Genomic DNA, 19,542 nt, shown 5'->3' on the forward strand with positions numbered 1-19,542 from the left:
CGTGCGTGTTGCAGCCCAACACCCCTCCAATTTGGCCCAAAACCCACCAAAACCTGCTCCATCATTTAGAGCGTTCGATCACGATCGCGTTGCCGAAAACCGCACCTCATTTGGACTCTCCTAGCTCCCTCTATGCCTATATATATCTCCCCCATTCCAAATCTCGGATCCCCTCTCTCTAAACCCTAAAAGAATCCCGTCCGCCGCACCGGACGTGTCCGGACAGAGCCGGACAACGCCCGCCCGCCACCGCTGCCCAACCTCGTTCTGCCATGTGGCGGGGCGCGTGCCCACACCGCCGCCGGCCCGGGCAGGCCCGCACCGGGCCCTGCAAGCCCATCGGGCGCCGCTGCCCTTCGCCCGCCGATCCCGTCCGCCCGCCGCCCGGATACCTCGCCGCGCCGCCGCGGGACCGTGCCGGCCGCCGCCCCACGCTCGCAGGTCACCAAGCTCCTCCGCCCCGGGCCCCTCGTCGCCGGCCATCGCCCCGGCCGCCACGCCGCCGCAAGGCCCCGCCGCCGACGTCGCCCCGCTCCGGCCGGCCTCCTCCAACTCCGGTCTCCTCCTCCCCGAGTTCTTCCACTATTCCGTCCAGATCTCGGCGAACCTCGGGAGACGTGCCCCGGATCTGGATCTGGAAGTTTGAATCGGGTTGACTTTTTATCCCTAACCCTAGTTCATATGCCCCTTTTCATCATGCTATATCTCCGCATCCGTAGCTCTGTTTTGGGCATATAGCATATCAAAATGTTCGTCTCAGAGAGTACATCATTTCATTCCATTGCATAATTTTCATTTGAGTTCATCTTGATGCCCGAAATGCTGTTAGAAGAGTGCTACTTGAGATAATTGTCAGATCTGCTACTCCTTTGAGATATTTGTCATTTTTGCCATGATTAATGTGTGCATGATATGCCCATGAGCTCTACATATGTTTTGTTAAGGGTTTTGCCATCTTTTCAGAGTTGCAACCCATGTATTTTTGTGATGTGTGTGGTGACTAGCACAAGCTTGCAAAGTGAGGCACTTGGTAATGCTGATTTCAGGGACTTAGCATTTTCACTAAGTCCTTGACCTATTTATCTCATATCGCCATATGTTCATATTGTTTCCTAGTGATCCGTGCCTCTTTTGAGGATGATCAGTAAGGATGTTTTGTTAATCTTGTAATGCTCTATCCATCCATGTCTTTATTTGTAATTATGGAGCACCCTAGTTTGACTCAATCGAGCTCTACTTTTGCTATTTCGTGAATCTGGGCAGATTGTCTACTTGTTAGCGATTTTGCCGGTGATGTTGTAGTTGATCCGTGCATGCTATACTATTGTTCTTGCCATTCCTAGCTTGAATTTTGTGTATTCTTGATGGGTGTATGCTTAGTTTGTCATGACTTCCTCTGTAGTGAGTGCATCGAGCTCGTAAACATGCCTACTTGATATCTGTTTTCAGCATGCTCCAGTTTTCACTAAGTCTGAGAACTGATTATGTTTTTGCCATGTTCACATGCTTGCAATTGTATTTTCTGATCCCTTTTGGCTCAAGGTCACTAAGGGACTTTTGTTAAGCTCTTTGAGTAGCTCCATGCCATGCTTTACTTTGCCATGTTCAGGTCCTGTAGCATATAGTTTTCATGCTCCTAAGAGTGCTATCTGATCTGAAATTCCAGACAAGTGTTAATTTCACTAAGTCTGAGATCTGTTTACCATATGCATTTTTGCCATGCTTGTTTGAACCTGTTAATGGATGAATTGGCCGTACCTCAGTGCTAGACTTTTGTTAAGCATCATGAATGCATCCCTGCCATGTATTTTTATGCCATGTTTGAGTGCTGTAGCATGATCATCTCATTGCATTTAGATGGCTACTTGCTGTAAATTGCAGAACGTGGTCATATTTGAATTGCTTGCCATTTCCAAACCGTAACTCCGATTCCGGCGTTTTTCTATCGTTTTCAAGCGATTTCATCTCATCTTTCCAGTGACACACTTGGATCTCCAAGTTGAGGCCAGGTTCATGCATTCCTTGTCAAATCTTGCATATGCATCCCGCATAGCATACCATCCTTGCATCATATTGTTTGAGCTTTGCACGTGGTTGATTGTGTTCCGTTTGCTTGTTTGTCTTATTTGGGTAGAGCCGGGAGACGAGTTCGCTAACGAGGAGCCCGTTGAGTTTTCTTTCGAGGATCCAGTCAACTCTGACAACTTTGCAGGCAAGATGATCATACCCTCGAAATCACTACTATCTTTGCTATGCTAGATTGCTCGCTCTTTTGCTATGCCAATGCTACGATGCCTACCACTTGCTTTCAAGCCTCCCAAATTGCCATGTCAAACCTCTAACCCACCATGTCCTAGCAAACCGTTGATTGGCTATGTTACCGCTTTGCTCAGCCCCTCTTATAGCGTTGCTAGTTGCAGGTGAAGATTGGAGATCGTTCCTTGTTGGAACATTTATTACTTGTTGGGATATCATTATATTATCTTGTTATCTTAATGCATCTATACACTTGGTAAAGGGTGGAAGGCTCGGCCTCTCGCCTAGTGTTTTGTTCCACTCTTGCCGCCTTAGTTTCCATCATATCGGTGTTATGTTCCCGGATTTTGCGTTCCTTACGCGGTTGGGTTATAATGGGAACCCCTTGATAGTTCGCCTTGATTAAAGCTTTTCCAGCAATGCCCAACCTTGGTTTTACCATTTGCCACCTAGCCTCTTTTTCCCTTGGGTTTCCGGAGCCCGAGGGTCATCTTATTTTAACCCCCCCGGGCCAGTGCTCCTCTGAGTGTTGATCCACCTCGTCAGCCGCCGGTGGCCACCAGGGGCAACTCTGGGCTGGCCTACCGGAAGTTTGGACAATCTGAGTGTGCCCTGAGAACGAGATATGTGCAGCTCCTATCGGGATTTGTCGGCACATTCGGGCGGTGTTGCTGGTCTTGTTTTAACCTGCCGAAGTGTCTTGAAGAACCGAGGTACCGAGTCTGATCGGAACGTCTCGGGAGGAGGTCTATTCCTTCGTTGACCGTGAGAGCTTGTCATGGGCTAAGTTGGGACTCCCCTGCAGGATTTTGAAATTTCGAAAGTTGTGCCCGCGGTAATGGGCAGATGGGAATTTGTTAACGTCCGGTTGTAGATAACTTGAACCTTAACTTAATTAAAATGAATCAACTGAGTGTGTTACCGTGATGGCCTCTTCTCGGCGGAGTCCGGGAAGTGGACACGGTGTTGGAGTAATGCTTGCGCATGTTTCCCTCTAGTTTCTCGCTCGCGCTTTGCATCCTCTTCTCGCTCTCTTTTGCGAACAGGATAGCCACCATATTTGCTAGTTGCTTGCTGCAGCTCCACATATTTACCTTGCCTTACCTTTAAGCTTAAATAGTCTTGATCGCGAGGGCGCGAGATTGCTGAATCCCTGTGGCTCACAGATTACTATTACACCAGATGCAGGGCCTGATGATTTTGCTCCAGGTGACGCGCTTGAGCTCAAGTGAGAGTTCGGCGAGGACTCACAACGATACTATGTTTCCTTTCCTGATGATCAGTAGTGGTGCCCAGTTGGGGGTGATCGGGACCGTGTCGCATGTTGGGTTATCTTTTATTTTGGCGCCGTAGTCGGGCCATGAGTGTTTGGATGATGTAATGTTATTTATGTACTTGATTGACGTGGTGAGTGTAAGCCAACTATGTTATCTCCCCTTTTATTAATTATATTACATGGGATGTTGTGAAGATTGCCTAACTTGCGACATATGCCTTCAATGCGATTATGCCTCTAAGTCGTGCCTCGACACGTGGGAGATATAGTCGCATCGAGGGTGTTACAAGTTGGTATCAGAGCATTCCCCGACCTTAGGAGCCCCATTGCTTGATCGTTATTAGCGGCCGAGTTGTGTCTAGAAAAATGTTTTGAGTCATTTAGGAATTATATATCGGAGAGTTTAGGAATTCTTTTTACTTCCCAGTCTCCTCATCGCTCTGGTAAGGCATCCTGACGTAGAGTTTTGACTCTTCTCTTCTCAAATTTCACTAAAAAAAAATTTAGGATCATGCGGGTATCTTGGAATCGTTCTGATGGTTTTATGACGAGAACATTGTCTTGGTGCCTCCTGTCAGGGGTTTTGTGGAAGTGTCCCGGGGAGTTGAGCTCTGAGGTGTTGTCGTCATAATTTTATCGTTGCAATTCTGGTATACCTGAGTTTAGTACGCCGACATCGAAAATCTCTTTTATGCAGTTCGTTAGTGAGATAACCTCGACGCCACCCAGTACTGGGGCGGGAGTTCGGGAGTATCGCCATAACTTGTATAACAGATGCTTTTCGAAGGTTGAGGTAGATGGTTTCCAAAGTTTTCTCGGTTATGTGTTGAAGGATGGATACAGCTGGATGTAGGATTTGCTAGATTTGGGTGAGATATTATGCTTCCCCTGTATCCCAACACCTGATTGCATAACCGGAAAGGTTCGGGAGTTTCATAGATGGGAATTCTTGTAGCTCTAGTTCTTCTTCCACGGATATTTGGTTTGAGATTGGGATTTCTTACCGATTATTCGTTCTTGATCCGCACCTTATTGATTTATTTCTCTACCTAAATTCTACGTGGCTTCTCAATTTATGGATATGTGACCATTTCAAGAGGAATGCATTCGTTCATTTTGTTCGGATGTGAAGACTATATGTTGCAATTTTCATTTCGTTGGATTCAACTTCATTTTATCTGTCTAAGTGCTAACGGTGGTCAACCTCTTCAGGATGGCTCCCGCTAAGAGCACCAATCAGAATCAGAATCAAGATCCGCCACCACCTCCACCTCCTCCGAAGGCATGGCAAGTTGTGATGGCCGCAACCAATGCAAACACACAGTTGATCATGCAAATTCTTCAAGAGCGCAATCAAGGCAACCAAGGGAACCAAGGCAACAATCAGAATCACTTTGCTACACTCAACCAGTTCCTTGCTAACGGGCCAAAGACTTTCAGCAATTGTGTTGAGGCAACTGATGCTGACGATTGGCTTGTGGATCTGTGCAAGCATTTCGAGTGCAGTAACGTCAGGCCTGAGGACTTCATCAAGTTCGCTTCCTTCCAACTCAAAGATCAAGCTGCAGAATGGTTCCAGCAGTACAAGGACTCCAGAGGTGGACGTGTGATCACTTGGGATGAATTCCGTCAAGATTTCAGAGCTCACCATATTCCTCAGAGTGTGGTTGAAAGCAAGCGAGAGGAATTCCGCATCCTGAAGCAAGGCTCTTTGTTTGTCTATGACTACAACAAGTTGTTTCAGAAGCTCGCCCGCTTTGCCAAGCAGGACGTCCCTGATGAGAAGAGCATGATATACCAGTTCAGGGGTGGTCTCAGAGAAGAAATTCAGCTAGCTCTTGTTCTCTTTGAGCCCTTGAGGTACGATGAGTTCTACAACATGGCATTGAAGCAAGAGGCCGCTCAACTGAGGTGTGATGCTTCCAAGAAGCGAGTCAGAGATGCTACTCCTTCTTCCTCTACTCAAGTGGCCAAGCAGCAGAAGTATTGGCTTCCTCCTCCTCTGTTCCGTCAGCCGTATCAGCAGAAGAGCAAAGGTGGCAGTGGATTTTCCCACCCACCCAACCCTGGCTTTCAGAACAAGATTTCGTCTCAACCTCCAAGATCGAGTGCTCCGTATCACCGTCCGCTTTCAGAGGTCACGTGCAACAAGTGCCAACAGAAGGGTCACTATGCCAACAAGTGTCTCAATCAGAGGCGCCTTCCTCCTCCTCCTCCTGTGAGATCGGCAAGTACAGCTATGGTCAAGCATAACACCAAGCATGCCAAGGTCAACTTGATGAATGCAGCTTAGGCAGAGGATTCGTCGGATGTCATCATGGGTAACCTTCCTGTTAACGATGTTCCCACAAAAGTACTTTTTGATACTGGTGCATCGCATTGTTTCATCTCAAAGCCTTTTGCATCTAAGCATGAGTTGACTTCCCAAGTTATGCATAGTCCGTTAGCAGTTGTCTCTCCGGGTAAATGTTTGCTCGCTAACCACGAGATTCCGGATATTTCTATCATGATGGGTGATTTCAAGTTTCTGGCTTCTCCAATGGTTCTTGGTAACTCGGATATTAATCTTATTCTCGGGATGGATTGGCTCTCTAAGCACAAGGCTCAGCTTGATTGTGCTGCCAGACAGATTCAATTGACTCATTCGTTTGAGGATGTAATTGTCTTTGCCGCTCGGGATAATACCATCCGTCTGTTTTCTCTCAATGAGAAGGGTGAACTGGATGCTATCTCGCAAATTCCAGTCGTTTGCGAATATCAAGATGTCTTTCCAGAAGAGCTTCCAGGAATGCCTCCGCACCGGCCAGTTGAATTCGTTATTGATCTTGAGCCCAGTATGGAACCTGTGTGCAAGCGTCCTTACAAGCTCGAACCTGAAGAGTTGAAGGAGCTGAAGAAGCAACTCGATATTCAAGAGAGAATGGGTCTCATCCGGCCTAGTTCTTCTCCATGGGGTTGTGGTGTTCTTTTTGTGAAGAAGAAGGATGGAACGGACCGACTTTGTGTTGATTACCGTCCATTAAACAAGAAGACCATCAAGAACAAATACCCACTTCCCAACATCAACGAGCTGTTCGAACAACTCAAAGGTGCCCAAGTATTCTCCAAGCTTGATCTCCGTATGGGTTATCATCAGATTCGAATCCGTGAGCAAGATATTCCCAAGACGGCTTTCAGGACAAGCTATGGTTCATATGAATACACTGTCATGTCTTTTGGCCTCGTCAACGCTCCTCCGACGTTCTCTCGCATGATGAACTTCATCTTCAACGCCTACACCAATGACTTCGTTTTGGTCTATCTCGATGACATTCTGGTTTTCTCGAAGAACAAGGAAGATCATGCCGAGCACTTGCGCTTGGTACTCGACAAGCTGAGGGAACACAAGTTCTACGCCAAGTTCTCCAAGTGCGAATTTTGGCTCAATGAGGTTCTTTATCTTGGTCATATCATCTCTGTCAAGGGCATTGTCGTGAATCCTGAGAAGGTGTCTGCAATTGTGAATTGGGAACCTCCTCAGAACGTGAAGCAACTCCGTAGCTTCCTCGGTCTCGCAAGCTACTGCCGAAGATTCATTGAAAACTTTTCTAAGATCGCGAAGCCTCTCTCAAATCTTCTCCAGAAGCACGTCAAGTACGTTTGGTCTCCGGAGTGTGACATTGCTTTCAACACTTTGAAAGAGAAATTGATCACTGCTCTAGTTCTGACTCCGCCTGATGAATCCAAGCCGTATGAGGTCTTTTGTGATGCCTCTCTCCAAGGCCTTGGCGCAGTGTTGATGCAAGAGAAGAAAGTTGTTGCTTATACCTCTCGCCAGTTGAAGCCCAATGAGAAGAACTACCCCACTCATGATCTCGAGTTGGCGGCAGTTGTGCATGCTCTTTTAACTTGGAGACATCTCTTATTGGAAAGAAAAGTGGACATTTTCACTGATCACAAGAGTCTCAAGTACATCTTCACTCAGCCTAATCTCAACCTCAGGCAGACTCGATGGGTCAAAATGATTCAAGAGTATAATCTGAGTATCGAGTATACTCCAGGCAAGGCCAACGTGATTGCTGACGCATTGAGCAGGAAAGCTTATTGCAACAGTCTGATTCTCAAGCCTTATCAACCCGAGCTTTGTGAAGCTTTCCGCAAACTTAATCTGCAAGTTGTTCCTCAAGGTTTCCTCGCCAACCTTCAAGTCTCTCCTACCTTGGAAGACCAGATTTGCCAAGCCCAGCTTCTTGATGCTATGGTGAAAAAGGTGAAGATTGGGATTGCCAAGAGCCAACCCAAGTACAAGTGCTACCGCCTTGATGACAGGGATACTCTCTTCTTCGAGGATCGTATTGTGGTACCCAAAGGTGACCTCCGTAAAGTGATTATGAACGAGGCTCACAATTCTCTCCTCTCCATCCACCCTGGGAGCACGAAGATGTATCAGGACCTCAAGCAGGCTTATTGGTGGAGTCGAATGAAGCGCGAGATTGCTCAGTTCGTGAATGAATGTGATGTCTGCAGAAGAGTGAAGGCAGAACACCAAAGGCCAGCTGGTCTCCTCCAACCTCTTGCCATTCCAGAATGGAAGTTTGACCACATTGAGATGGACTTCGTGACTGGGTTTCCAAAGTCCAAGCATGGCAATGATGCTATATTCGTTGTCATCAACAAACTCACCAAAGTGGCTCACTTTCTGCCTATCAAAGAGTCAATCACTGCAGCTCAATTGGCGGAACTCTATACCTCTCGAATTGTCATTCTGCACGGTATTCCACAAGTGATCTCTTTAGACCGTGGCAGCATCTTTACCTCCAAGTTTTGGGATTCTTTTCAGAAGGCCATGGGCACGAACATCCGCTTCAGCACAGCTTTCCATCCTCAAACTAGTGGTCAAGTCGAGCGTGTCAACCAGATTCTTGAAGATATGCTCAGGGCTTGTGTGATCTCCTTCGGCATGAAGTGGGAGGATTGTCTTCCTTATGCTGAATTCTCCTACAACAACAATTTTCAAGCAAGTTCGGGCAAGGCCCCATTTGAAATTCTGTATGGCAGGAAGTGTCGTATCCCTCTCAACTGGTCCGAAACCGGTGAACGTCAGCTTCTCGGAAATGACTTAATCACAGAGGTAGAGGAAATGTGCAAAGTCATTCGAGATAACCTCAAAGCAGCCCAATCCCGTCAGAAGAGCTACTATGACAGTAAGCACCGTGATTTGGCTTTCGAGATCGGAGATCATGTTTACCTCCGCGTCTCTCCTATGAAAGGTACTCGTCGCTTCGGTATCAAAGGGAAGCTTGCCCCCAGATACATGGGACCTTTCAAGATTGTCAGCAAGAGAGGCGATCTCGCCTATCAACTCGAGCTTCCTTCAAACTATGCAAATGTTCATGATGTGTTCCATGTCTCTCAGCTCCGAAAGTGCTTCAAGACTCCTGACCGCACCCTCAACTTCGAGGACATTGAGCTCCAAGAAGATCTCTCCTATCGTGAGCACCCCATTGCTATTCTCGAAGAGACTGAACGCAAGACTCGCAACAAGTCAATCAAATTCCTCAAAGTCAAGTGGTCACACCATTCCGACCGTGAAGCTACCTGGGAACACGAGGATCACCTCCGTTCTGAGTACCCGGCGTTCTTTCAGTCCTAGATCTCGGGACGAGATCCTTTCGTAGTGGTGGAGTGTTGTAACACCTCGGATGTAACTTACCCAATATGTATTCCAACTCTTGCCGTTTCCGGCCTTAAGTTATTTTATTTTCTCGGGTTTGGGTCTTTGTCTCCGTGTGTTGTTATCGTTGTCTTGCATCTCATATCATGTCATCATGTGCATTGCATTTGCATACGTGTTCATCTCATGCATTCGAGCATTTTCCCCGTTGTCCGTTTCGTATTCCGGCGCTCCATTCTCCTCTGGTGGTCATTTCTACCTTTCTTTCGTGTGTGGGGATTAAACATTTCCGGATTGGACCGAGACTTGCCAAGCGGCCTTGGTTTACTACCGGTAGACCGCCTGTCAAGTTTCGTACCATTTGGACTTCGTTTGATACTCCAACGGTTAACCGAGGGACCGAAGAGGCCTCGTGTGTGTTGCAGCCCAACACCCCTCCAATTTGGCCCAAAACCCACCAAAACCTGCTCCATCATCTAGAGCGTTCGATCACGATCGTGTGGCCGAAAACCGCACCTCATTTGGACTCTCCTAGCTCCCTCTATGCCTATATATATCTCCCCCATTCCAAATCTCGGATCCCCTCTCTCTAAACCCTAAAAGAATCCCGTCCGCCGCACCGGACGTGTCCGGACGGAGCCGGACAACGTCCGCCCGCCACCGCCGCCCAACCTCGTTCTGCCACGTGGCGGGGCGCATGCCCACACCGCCGCCGGCCCAGGCAGGCCCGCACCGGGCCCTCCAAGCCCATCGGGCGCCGCTGCCCTTCGCCCGCCGATCCCGTCCGCCTGCCGCCCGGATACCTCACCGCGCAGCCGCCGAACCGCGCCGGCCGCCACCCTGCGCTCGCCGGTCACCGAGCTCCTCCGCCCCGGGGCCCTCGTCGCCGGCCATCGCCCCGGCCGCCACGCCGCCGCAAGGCCCCGCCGCCGACGTCGCCCCGCTCCGGCCGGCCTCCTCCAACTCCGGTCTCCTCCTCCCCTCACTCCGGCGAGTTCTTCCACTGTTCCAGCCAGATCTCGGCGAATCTCGGGAGACGTGCCCTGGATCTGGATCTGGAAGTTTGAATCGGGTTGACTTTTTATCCCTAACCCTAGTTCATATGCCCCTTTTCATCATGCTATATCTCCGCATCTGTAGCTCTGTTTTGGGCATATAGCATATCAAAATGTTCGTCTCAGAGAGTACATCATTTCTTTCCATTGCATCATTTTCATTTGAGTTCATCTTGATGCCCGAAATGCTGTTAGAAGAGTGCTACTTGAGATAATTGTCAGATCTGCTACTCCTTTGAGATATTTGTCATTTTTGCCATGATTAATGTGTGCATGATATGCCCATGAGCTCTACATATGTTTTGTTAAGGGTTTTGCCATCTTTCCAGAGTTGCAACCCATGTATTTTTGTGATGTGTGTGGTGACTAGCACAAGCTTGCAAAGTGAGGCACTTGGTAATGCTGATTTCAGGGACTTAGCATTTCCACAAAGTCCTTGACCTGTTTATCTCATGTCGCCATATGTTCATGTTGTTTCCTAGTGATCCGTGCCTCTTTTGAGGATGATCAGTAAGGATGTTTTGTTAATCTTGTAATGCTCTATCCATCCATGTCTTTGTTTGCAATTATGGAGCACCCTAGCTTGACTCAATCGAGCTCTACTTTTGCTATTTCGTGAATCTGGGCAGATTGTCTACTTGTTAGCGATTTTGCCGGTGATGTTGTAGTTGATCCGTGCATGCTATACTATCGTTCTTGCAATTCCTAGCTTGAATTTTGTGTATTCTTGATGGGTGTATGCTTAGTTTGTCATGACTTGCTCTGTAGTGAGTGCATCGAGCTCGTAAACATGCCTACTTGATATCTGTTTTTAGCATGCTCCAGTTTTCACCAAGTCTGAGAACTGATTATGTTTTTGCCATGTTCACATGCTTGCAATTGTATTTTCTGATCCCTTTTGGCTCAAGGTCACTAAGGGACTTTTGTTAAGCTCTTTGAGTAGCTCCATGCCATGCTTTACTTTGTCATGTTCAGGTCCTGTAGCATATAGTTTTCATGCTCCGAAGAGTGCTATCTGATCTGAAATTCCAGACAAGTGTTAATTTCACTAAGTCTGAGATCTGTTTACCATATGCATTTTTGCCATGCTTGTTTGAACATGTTAATGGATGAATTGGCTGTAGCTCAGTGCTAGACTTTTGTTAAGCATCATGAATGCATCCCTGCCATGTATTTTTATGCCATGTTTGAGTGTTGTAGCATGATCATCTCATTGCATTTAGATGGCTACTTGCTGTAAATCGCAGAACGTGGTCATATTTGAATTGCTTGCCATTTCCAAACCGTAACTCCGATTCCGGCGTTTTTTATATCGTTTTCAAGCGATTTCATATCATCTTTCCAGTGGCACACTTGGATCTCCAAGTTGAGGCCAGGTTCATGCATTCCTTGTCAAATCTTGCATATGCATCCCGCATCGCATCCCGCATAGCATACCATCCTTGCATCATATTGTTTGAGCTTTGCACGTGGTTGATTGTGTTCCATTTGCTTGTTTGTCTTGTTTGGGTAGAGCCGGGAGACGAGTTCGCTAACAAGGAGCCCGTTGAGTTTGCTTTCGAGGATCCAGTCAACTCTGACAACTTTGCAGGCAAGATGATCATACCCTCGAAATCACTACTATCTTTGCTATGCTAGATTGCTCGCTCTTTTGCTATGCCAATGCTACGATGCCTACCACTTGCTTTCAAGCCTCCCAAATTGCCATGTCAAACCTCTAACCCACCATGTCCTAGCAAACCGTTGATTGGCTATGTTACCGCTTTGCTCAGCCCCTCTTATAGCGTTGCTAGTTGCAGGTGAAGATTGGAGACCGTTCCTTGTTGGAACATTTATTTACTTGTTGGGATATCATTATATTATCTTGTTATCTTAATGCATCTATACACTTGGTAAAGGGTGGAAGGCTCGGCCTCTCGCCTAGTGTTTTGTTCCACTCTTGCCGCCTTAGTTTCCGTCATATCGGTGTTATGTTCCCGGATTTTGCGTTCCTTACGCGGTTGGGTTATAATGGGAACCCCTTGATAGTTCGCCTTGATTAAAGCTTTTCCAGCAATGCCCAACCTTGGTTTTACCATTTGCCACCTAGCCTATTTTTCCCTTGGGTTTCCGGAGCCCGAGGGTCATCTTATTTTAAACCCCCCCCCCGGGCCAGTGCTCCTCTGAGTGTTGGTCCACCTCGTCAGCCGCCGGTGGCCACCAGGGGCAACTCTGGGCTGGCCTACCGGAAGCTTGGACAATCTGAGTGTGCCCTGAGAACGAGATATGTGCAGCTCCTATCGGGATTTGTCGGCACATTCGGGCGGTGTTGCTGGTCTTGTTTTAACCTGTCGAAGTGTCTTGAAGAACCGAGGTACCGAGTCTGATCGGAACGTCTCGGGAGGGGGTCTATTCCTTCGTTGACCGTGAGAGCTTATCATGGGCTAACTTGGGACTCCCCTACAGGGTTTTGAACTTTCAAAAGCCGTGCCCGCGGTAATGGGCAGATGGGAATTTGTGAACGTCCGGTTGTAGATAACTTGAACCTTAACTTAATTAAAATGAATCAACTGAGTGTGTTACCGTGATGGCCTCTTCTCGGCGGAGTCCAGGAAGTGGACATGGTGTTGGAGTAATGCTTGCGCAGGTTGCCCTCTAGTTTCTCGCTCGCGCTTTGCATCCTCTTCTCGCTCTCTTTTGCGAACAGGATAACCACCATATTTGCTAGTTGCTTGCTGCAGCTCCACATATTTACCTTGCCTTACCTTTAAGCTTAAATAGTCTTGATCGCGAGGGTGCGAGATTGCTGAGTCCCTGTGGCTCATAGATTACTATTACACCAGATGCAGGGCCTGATGATTCCACTCCAGGTGACGTGCTTGAGCTCAAGTGGGAGTTCGACGAGGACTCACAATGATACTATGTTTCCTTTCCTGATGATCAGTAGTGGTGCCTGTTGGGTTTCGTAGTAATTTCAAAAAAATTCATACGCACACGCAAGATCATGATGATGCATAGCAACGAGAGGGGAGAGTGTGATCTACGTACCCTTGTAGACCGACAACGGAAGCGTTTGGTTGATGTAGTCGTACGTCTCCACGGCCCGACCGATCAAGCACCGAAATTACGGCACCTCCGAGTTCTAGCACACGTTCAGCTCGATGATGATCCCCGGACTCCGATCCAGCAAAGTGTCGGGGGAGTTCCGTCAGCACGACGGCGTGGTGACGATCTTGATGCACTACCGTCGCAGGGCTTCACCTAAGCACCGCTACAATATTATCGAGGACTATGGTGGAGGGGGGCACCGCACACGGCTAAGAATATGATCACACAGATCAACTTGTGTGTCTAGGGGTGCCCCCTGCCCCCGTATATAAAGGAGCAAGGGGAGGAGGCCGGCCGGCCCCTATAGGCGCGCCAGGAGTCCTCCTCCTAGTAGGAGTAGGACTCCTACTAGGAGGGGGAAAGAAGTGGGGAGGGAGAAGGAAAGGGGGGGGGGCGCCGCCCCCCTCTCCTAGTCCAATTTGGACCAGAGGGGAGGAGGCGCGCAGCCCACCTCTGGTTGCCCCTCTCTCTCTCCACTAAGGCCCATATGGCCCATTACTTCTCCCGGGGGGGTTCCGGTAACCCTCCGTCTCTCCAGTTTTCTCCGAAATCACCCGGAACACTTCCGGTGTCCGAATATAGCCGTCCAATATATCAATCTTTATGTCTCGACCATTTCGAGACTCCTCGTCATGTCCGCGATCACATCCGGGACTCCGAACTAACTTCGGTACATCAAAACTCATAAACTCATAATATAACTGTCATCGAAACCTTAAGCGTGCGAACCCTACGGGTTCGAGAACAATGTAGACATGACCGAGACACGTCTCCGGTCAATAACCAATAGCGGAACCTGGATGCTCATATTGGCTCCTACATATTCTACGAAGATCTTTATCGGTCAGACCGCAAAACAACATACATTGTTCCCTTTGTCATGGGTATGTTACTTACCCGAGATTCGATCGTCGGTATCTCAATACCTAGTTCAATCTCGTTACCGGCAAGTCTCTTTACTCGTTTCGTAATACATCATCTCGCAACTAACTCATTAGTTGCAATGCTTGCAAGGCTTATGTAATGTGCATTACCGAGAGGGCCCAAAGATACCTCTCCGACAATCGGAGTGACAAATCCTAATCTCGAAATACGCCAACCCAACATGTACCTTTGGAGACACCTGTAGAGCACCTTTATAATCACCCATTTACGTTGTGACGTTTGGTAGCACACAAAGTGTTCCTCCGGCAAACGGGAGTTGCATAATCTCATAGTCATAGGAACATGTATAAGTCATGAAGAAAGCAATAGCAACATACTAAACGATCGGGTGCTAAGCTAATGGAATGGGTCATGTCAATCAGATCATTCACCTAATGATGTGATCTTGTTAATCAAATAAGAACTCCTTGTTCATGGTTAGGAAACATAACCATCTTTGATTAACGAGCTAGTCAAGTAGAGGCATACTAGTGAGACTCTGTTTGTCTATGTATTCACACATGTATTATGTTTCTGGTTAATACAATTCTAGCATGAATAATAAACATTTATCATGATATAAGGAAATAAATAATAACTTTATTATTGCCTCTAGTGCATATTTCCTTCAGTCTCCCACTTGCACTAGAGTCAATAATCTAGATTACACAGTAATGATTCTAACACCCATGGAGCCTTGGTGCTGATCATGTTTTGCTCGTGGAAGAGGCTTAGTCAATGGGTCTGCAACATTCAGATCCGTATGTATCTTGCAAATCTCTATGTCTCCCACCTGGACTAGATCCCGGATGGAATTGAAGCGTCTCTTGATGTGCTTGGTTCTCTTGTGAAATCTGGATTCCTTTGCCAAGGCAATTGCACCAGTATTGTCACAAAAGATTTTCATTGGACCCGATGCACTAGGTATGACACCTAGATCGGATATGAACTCCTTCATCCAGACTCCTTCATTTGCTGCTTCCGAAGCAGCTATATACTCCGCTTCACATGTAGGTCCCGCTACAACGCTTTGTTTAGAAGTGCACCAACTGACAGCTCCACCGTTTAATGTAAACACGTATCCGGTTTGCGATTTAGAATCGTTCGGATCAGTGTCAAAGCTTGCATCAACGTAACCTTTTACGATGAGCTCTTTGTCACCTTCATATATGAGAAACATATCCTTAGTCCTTTTCAGGTATTTCAGGATGTTCTTGACCGCTGTCTAGTGATCCACTCCTGGATTACTTTGGTACCTCCCTGCTAGACTTATAGCAAGGCACACATCAGGTCTGGTACACAACATTGCATACATGATAGAGCCTATGGCTGAAGCATAGGGAACATCTTTCATATTCTCTCTATCTTCTGCAGTGGTCGGGCATTGAGTCTTACTCAAGTTCACACCTTGTAACACAGGCAAGAACCCTTTCTTTGCTTGATCCATTTTGAACTTCTTCAAAACTTTGTCAATGTATGTGGTTTGTGAAAGTCCAATTAAGCGTCTTGATCTATCTCTATAGATCTTAATGCCTAATATGTAAGCAACTTCACCGAGGTCTTTCATTGAAAAACTCTTATTCAAGTATCCCTTTATGCTATCCAGAAATTCTATATCATTTCCAATTAGTAATATGTCATCCACACATAATATCAGAAATGCTACAAAGCTCCCACTCACTTTTTTATAAATGCAGGCTTCTCCAAAAGTCTGTTTAAAACCAAATGCTTTGATCACACTATCAAAGCGTTTATTCCAACTCCGAGAGGCTTGCACCAGTCCATAAATGGATCGCTGGAGCTTGCATACTTTGTTAGCTCCCTTTGGATCGACAAAACCTTCTGGTTGCATCATATACAACTCTTCTTCCAGAAATCCATTCAGGAATGCAGTTTTGACATCCATCTGCCAAATTTCATAATCATAAAATGCGGCAATTGCTAACATGATTCGGACAGACCTAAGCATCGCTACGAGTGAGAAGGTCTCATCGTAGTCAATCCCTTGAACTTGCCCAAAACCTTTTGCGACAAGTCGAGCTTTGTAGACAGTAATATTACCGTCAGCATCAATCTTCTTCTTGAAGATCCATTTATTCTCAATTGCTTGCCGATCATCGGACAAGTCAACCAAAGTCCATACTTTGTTCTCATACATGGATCCCATCTCAGATTTCATGGCTTCAAGCCATTTTGCGGAATCTGGGCTCACCATCGCTTCTTCATAGTTTGTAGGTTCATCATGATCTAGTAGCATGACCTCCAAAACAGGATTACCGTACCACTCTGGCGCGGATCTCACTCTGGTTGATCTACGAGGTTCAGTAGTATCTTGTTCTGAAGTTTCATGATCATCATCATTAGCTTCCTCACTAACTGGTGTAGGTGTCACCGAAACAGTTTTCTGTGATGCACTACTTTCCAATAAGGGAGCAGGTATAGTTACCTCGTCAAGTTCTACTTTCTTCCCACCCACTTCTTTGGAGAGAAACTCCTTCTCCAGAATGTTTCCAAACTTAGCAACAAAAGTCTTTCCTTCGGATCTGTGATAGAAGGTGTATCCAATAGTCTCCTTTGGATATCCTATGAAGACACATTTCTCCAATTTGGGTTCGAGCTTATCAGGTTGAAGTTTTTTCACATAAGCATCGCAGCCCCAAACTTTCAGAAACGACAACTTTGGTTTCTTGCCAAACCATAGTTCATAAGGCGTCGTCTCAACGGATTTTGATGGTGCCCTATTTAATGTGAATGCGGCCGTCTCTAGAGCGTGTCCCCAAAACGATAGCGGTAAATCAATAAGAGACATCATAGATCGCACCATATCTAGTAAAGTACGATTACGACGTTCGGACACACCATTACGCTGTGGTGTTCCGGGTGGCGTGAGTTGCGAAACTATTCCACAATTTTTCAAATATACACCAAACTCGTAACTCAAATATTCTCCTCCACGATCAGATCGTAGAAACTTTATTTTCTTGTTATGACGATTTTCAACTTCACTCTGAAATTCTTTGAACTTTTCAAATGTTTCAGACTTATGTTTCATTAAGTAGATATACCCATAGCTGCTTAAGTCATCTGTGAAGGTGAGAAAATAACGATATCCGCCACGAGCCTCAATATTCATCGGACCACATACATCTGTATGTATGATTTCTAATAAATCTGTTGCTCTCTCCATAGTACCGGAGAACGGTGTTTTAGTCATCTTGCCCATGAGGCACGGTTCGCAAGTACCAAGTGATTCATAATCAAGTGGTTCCAAAAGTCCATCAGTATGGAGTTTCTTCATGCGCTTTACACCGATATGACCTAAACGGCAGTGCCACAAATAGGTTGCACTATCATTGTCAACTCTGCATCTTTTGGCTTCAACACTATGAATATGTGTATCACTACTATCGAGATTCAATAAAAATAGACCACTCTTTAAGGGTGCATGGCCATAAAAGATATTACTCATATAAATAGAACAACCATTATTCTCAGATTTAAATGAATAACCGTCTCGCATCAAACAAGATCCGGATATAATGTTCATGCTTAACGCTGGCACCAAATAACAATTATTTAGGTCTAATATTAATCCCGAAGGTAGATGTAGAGGTAGCGTGCCGACTGCGATCACATCAACTTTGGAACCGTTTCCCACGCGCATTGTCACCTCGTCCTTAGCCAATCTTCGCTTAATCTGTAGTCCCTGTTTCAAGTTGCAAATATTAGCAATAGAACCAGTATCAAATACCCAGGTGCTACTGCGAGCATTAGTAAGGTACACATCAATAACATGTATATCACATATACCTTTGTTCACCTTGCCATCCTTCTTATCCGCCAAATACTTGGGGCAGTTCCGCTTCCAGTGACCAGTCTGCTTGCAGTAGAAGCACTCAGTTTCAGGCTTAGGTCCAGGTTTGGGTTTCTTCTCTTGAGTAGCAACTTGCTTGCCATTCTTTTTGAAGTTCCCCTTCTTCTTCCCTTTGCCCTTTTTCTTGAAACTAGCGGTCTTGTTGACCATCAACACTTGATGCTCCTTCTTGATTTCTACCTCCACAGCTTTTAGCATTGCGAAGAGCTCGGGAATAGTCTTATTCATCCCTTGCATATTATAGTTCATCACGAAGCTCTTGTAGCTTGGTGGCAGTGATTGGAGAATTCTATCAATGACGCAATCATCTGGAAGATTAACTCCCAATTGAATCAAGTGATTATTATACCCAGAAATTTTGAGTATATGCTCACTGACAGAACTGTTCTCCTCCATCTTGCAGCTATAGAACTTATTGGAGACTTCATATCTCTCAATCCGGGCATTTGCTTGAAATATTAACTTCAACTCCTGAAACATCTCATATGCTCCATGACGTTCAAAACGTCGTTGAAGTCCCGATTCTAAGCCGTAAAGCATGACACACTGAACTATCGAGTAGTCATCAGCTTTGCTCTGCCAGACGTTCATAACATCTGGTGTTGCTCCAGCAGCAGGCCTGGCACCCAGCGGTGCTTCCAGGACGTAATTCTTCTGTGCAGCAATGAGGATAATCCTCAAATTACGGACCCAGTCCGTGTAATTGCTACCATCATCTTTCAAATTTGCTTTCTCAAGGAACGCATTAAAATTCAACGGAACAACAGCACGAGCCATCTATCTACAATCAAGCATAAACAAGCAAGATACTATCAGGTACTAAGTTTCATGATAAATTTAGGTTCAATTAATTTACTTAAAGAACTCCCACTTAGATAGACATCCCTCTAATCCTCTAAGTGATTACGTGATCCAAATCAACTAAACCATGTCCGATCATCACATGAGATGGAGTAGTTTCATTGGTGAACATCATTATGTTGATCACATCTACTATATGATTCACGCTTGACCTTTCGGTCTCCGTGTTCCGAGGCCATATCTGTATATGCTTGGCTCGTCAAGTATAACCTGAGTATTCCGCGTGTGCAACTGCTTTGCACCCGTTGTATTTGAATGTAGAGCCTATCACACCCGATCATCACGTGGTGTCTCAGCACGAAGAACTTTCGCAACGGTGCATACTCAGGGAGAACACTTCTTGATAATTTAGTGAGAGATCATCTTATAATGCTACCGTCAATCAAAGCAAGATAAGATGTATAAAGATAAACATCACATGCAATCAATATAAGTGATATGATATGGCCATCATCATCTTGTGCTTGTGATCTCCATCGAAGCATCATCGTGATCACCATCGTCACCGGCGCGACACCTTGATCTCCATCGTAGCATCGTTGTCGTCACGCCAATC

This window comes from Triticum dicoccoides, chromosome 4A, assembly GCF_002162155.2.
Source record: "Triticum dicoccoides isolate Atlit2015 ecotype Zavitan chromosome 4A, WEW_v2.0, whole genome shotgun sequence".
Taxonomy (NCBI): Eukaryota; Viridiplantae; Streptophyta; class Magnoliopsida; order Poales; family Poaceae; genus Triticum; species Triticum dicoccoides.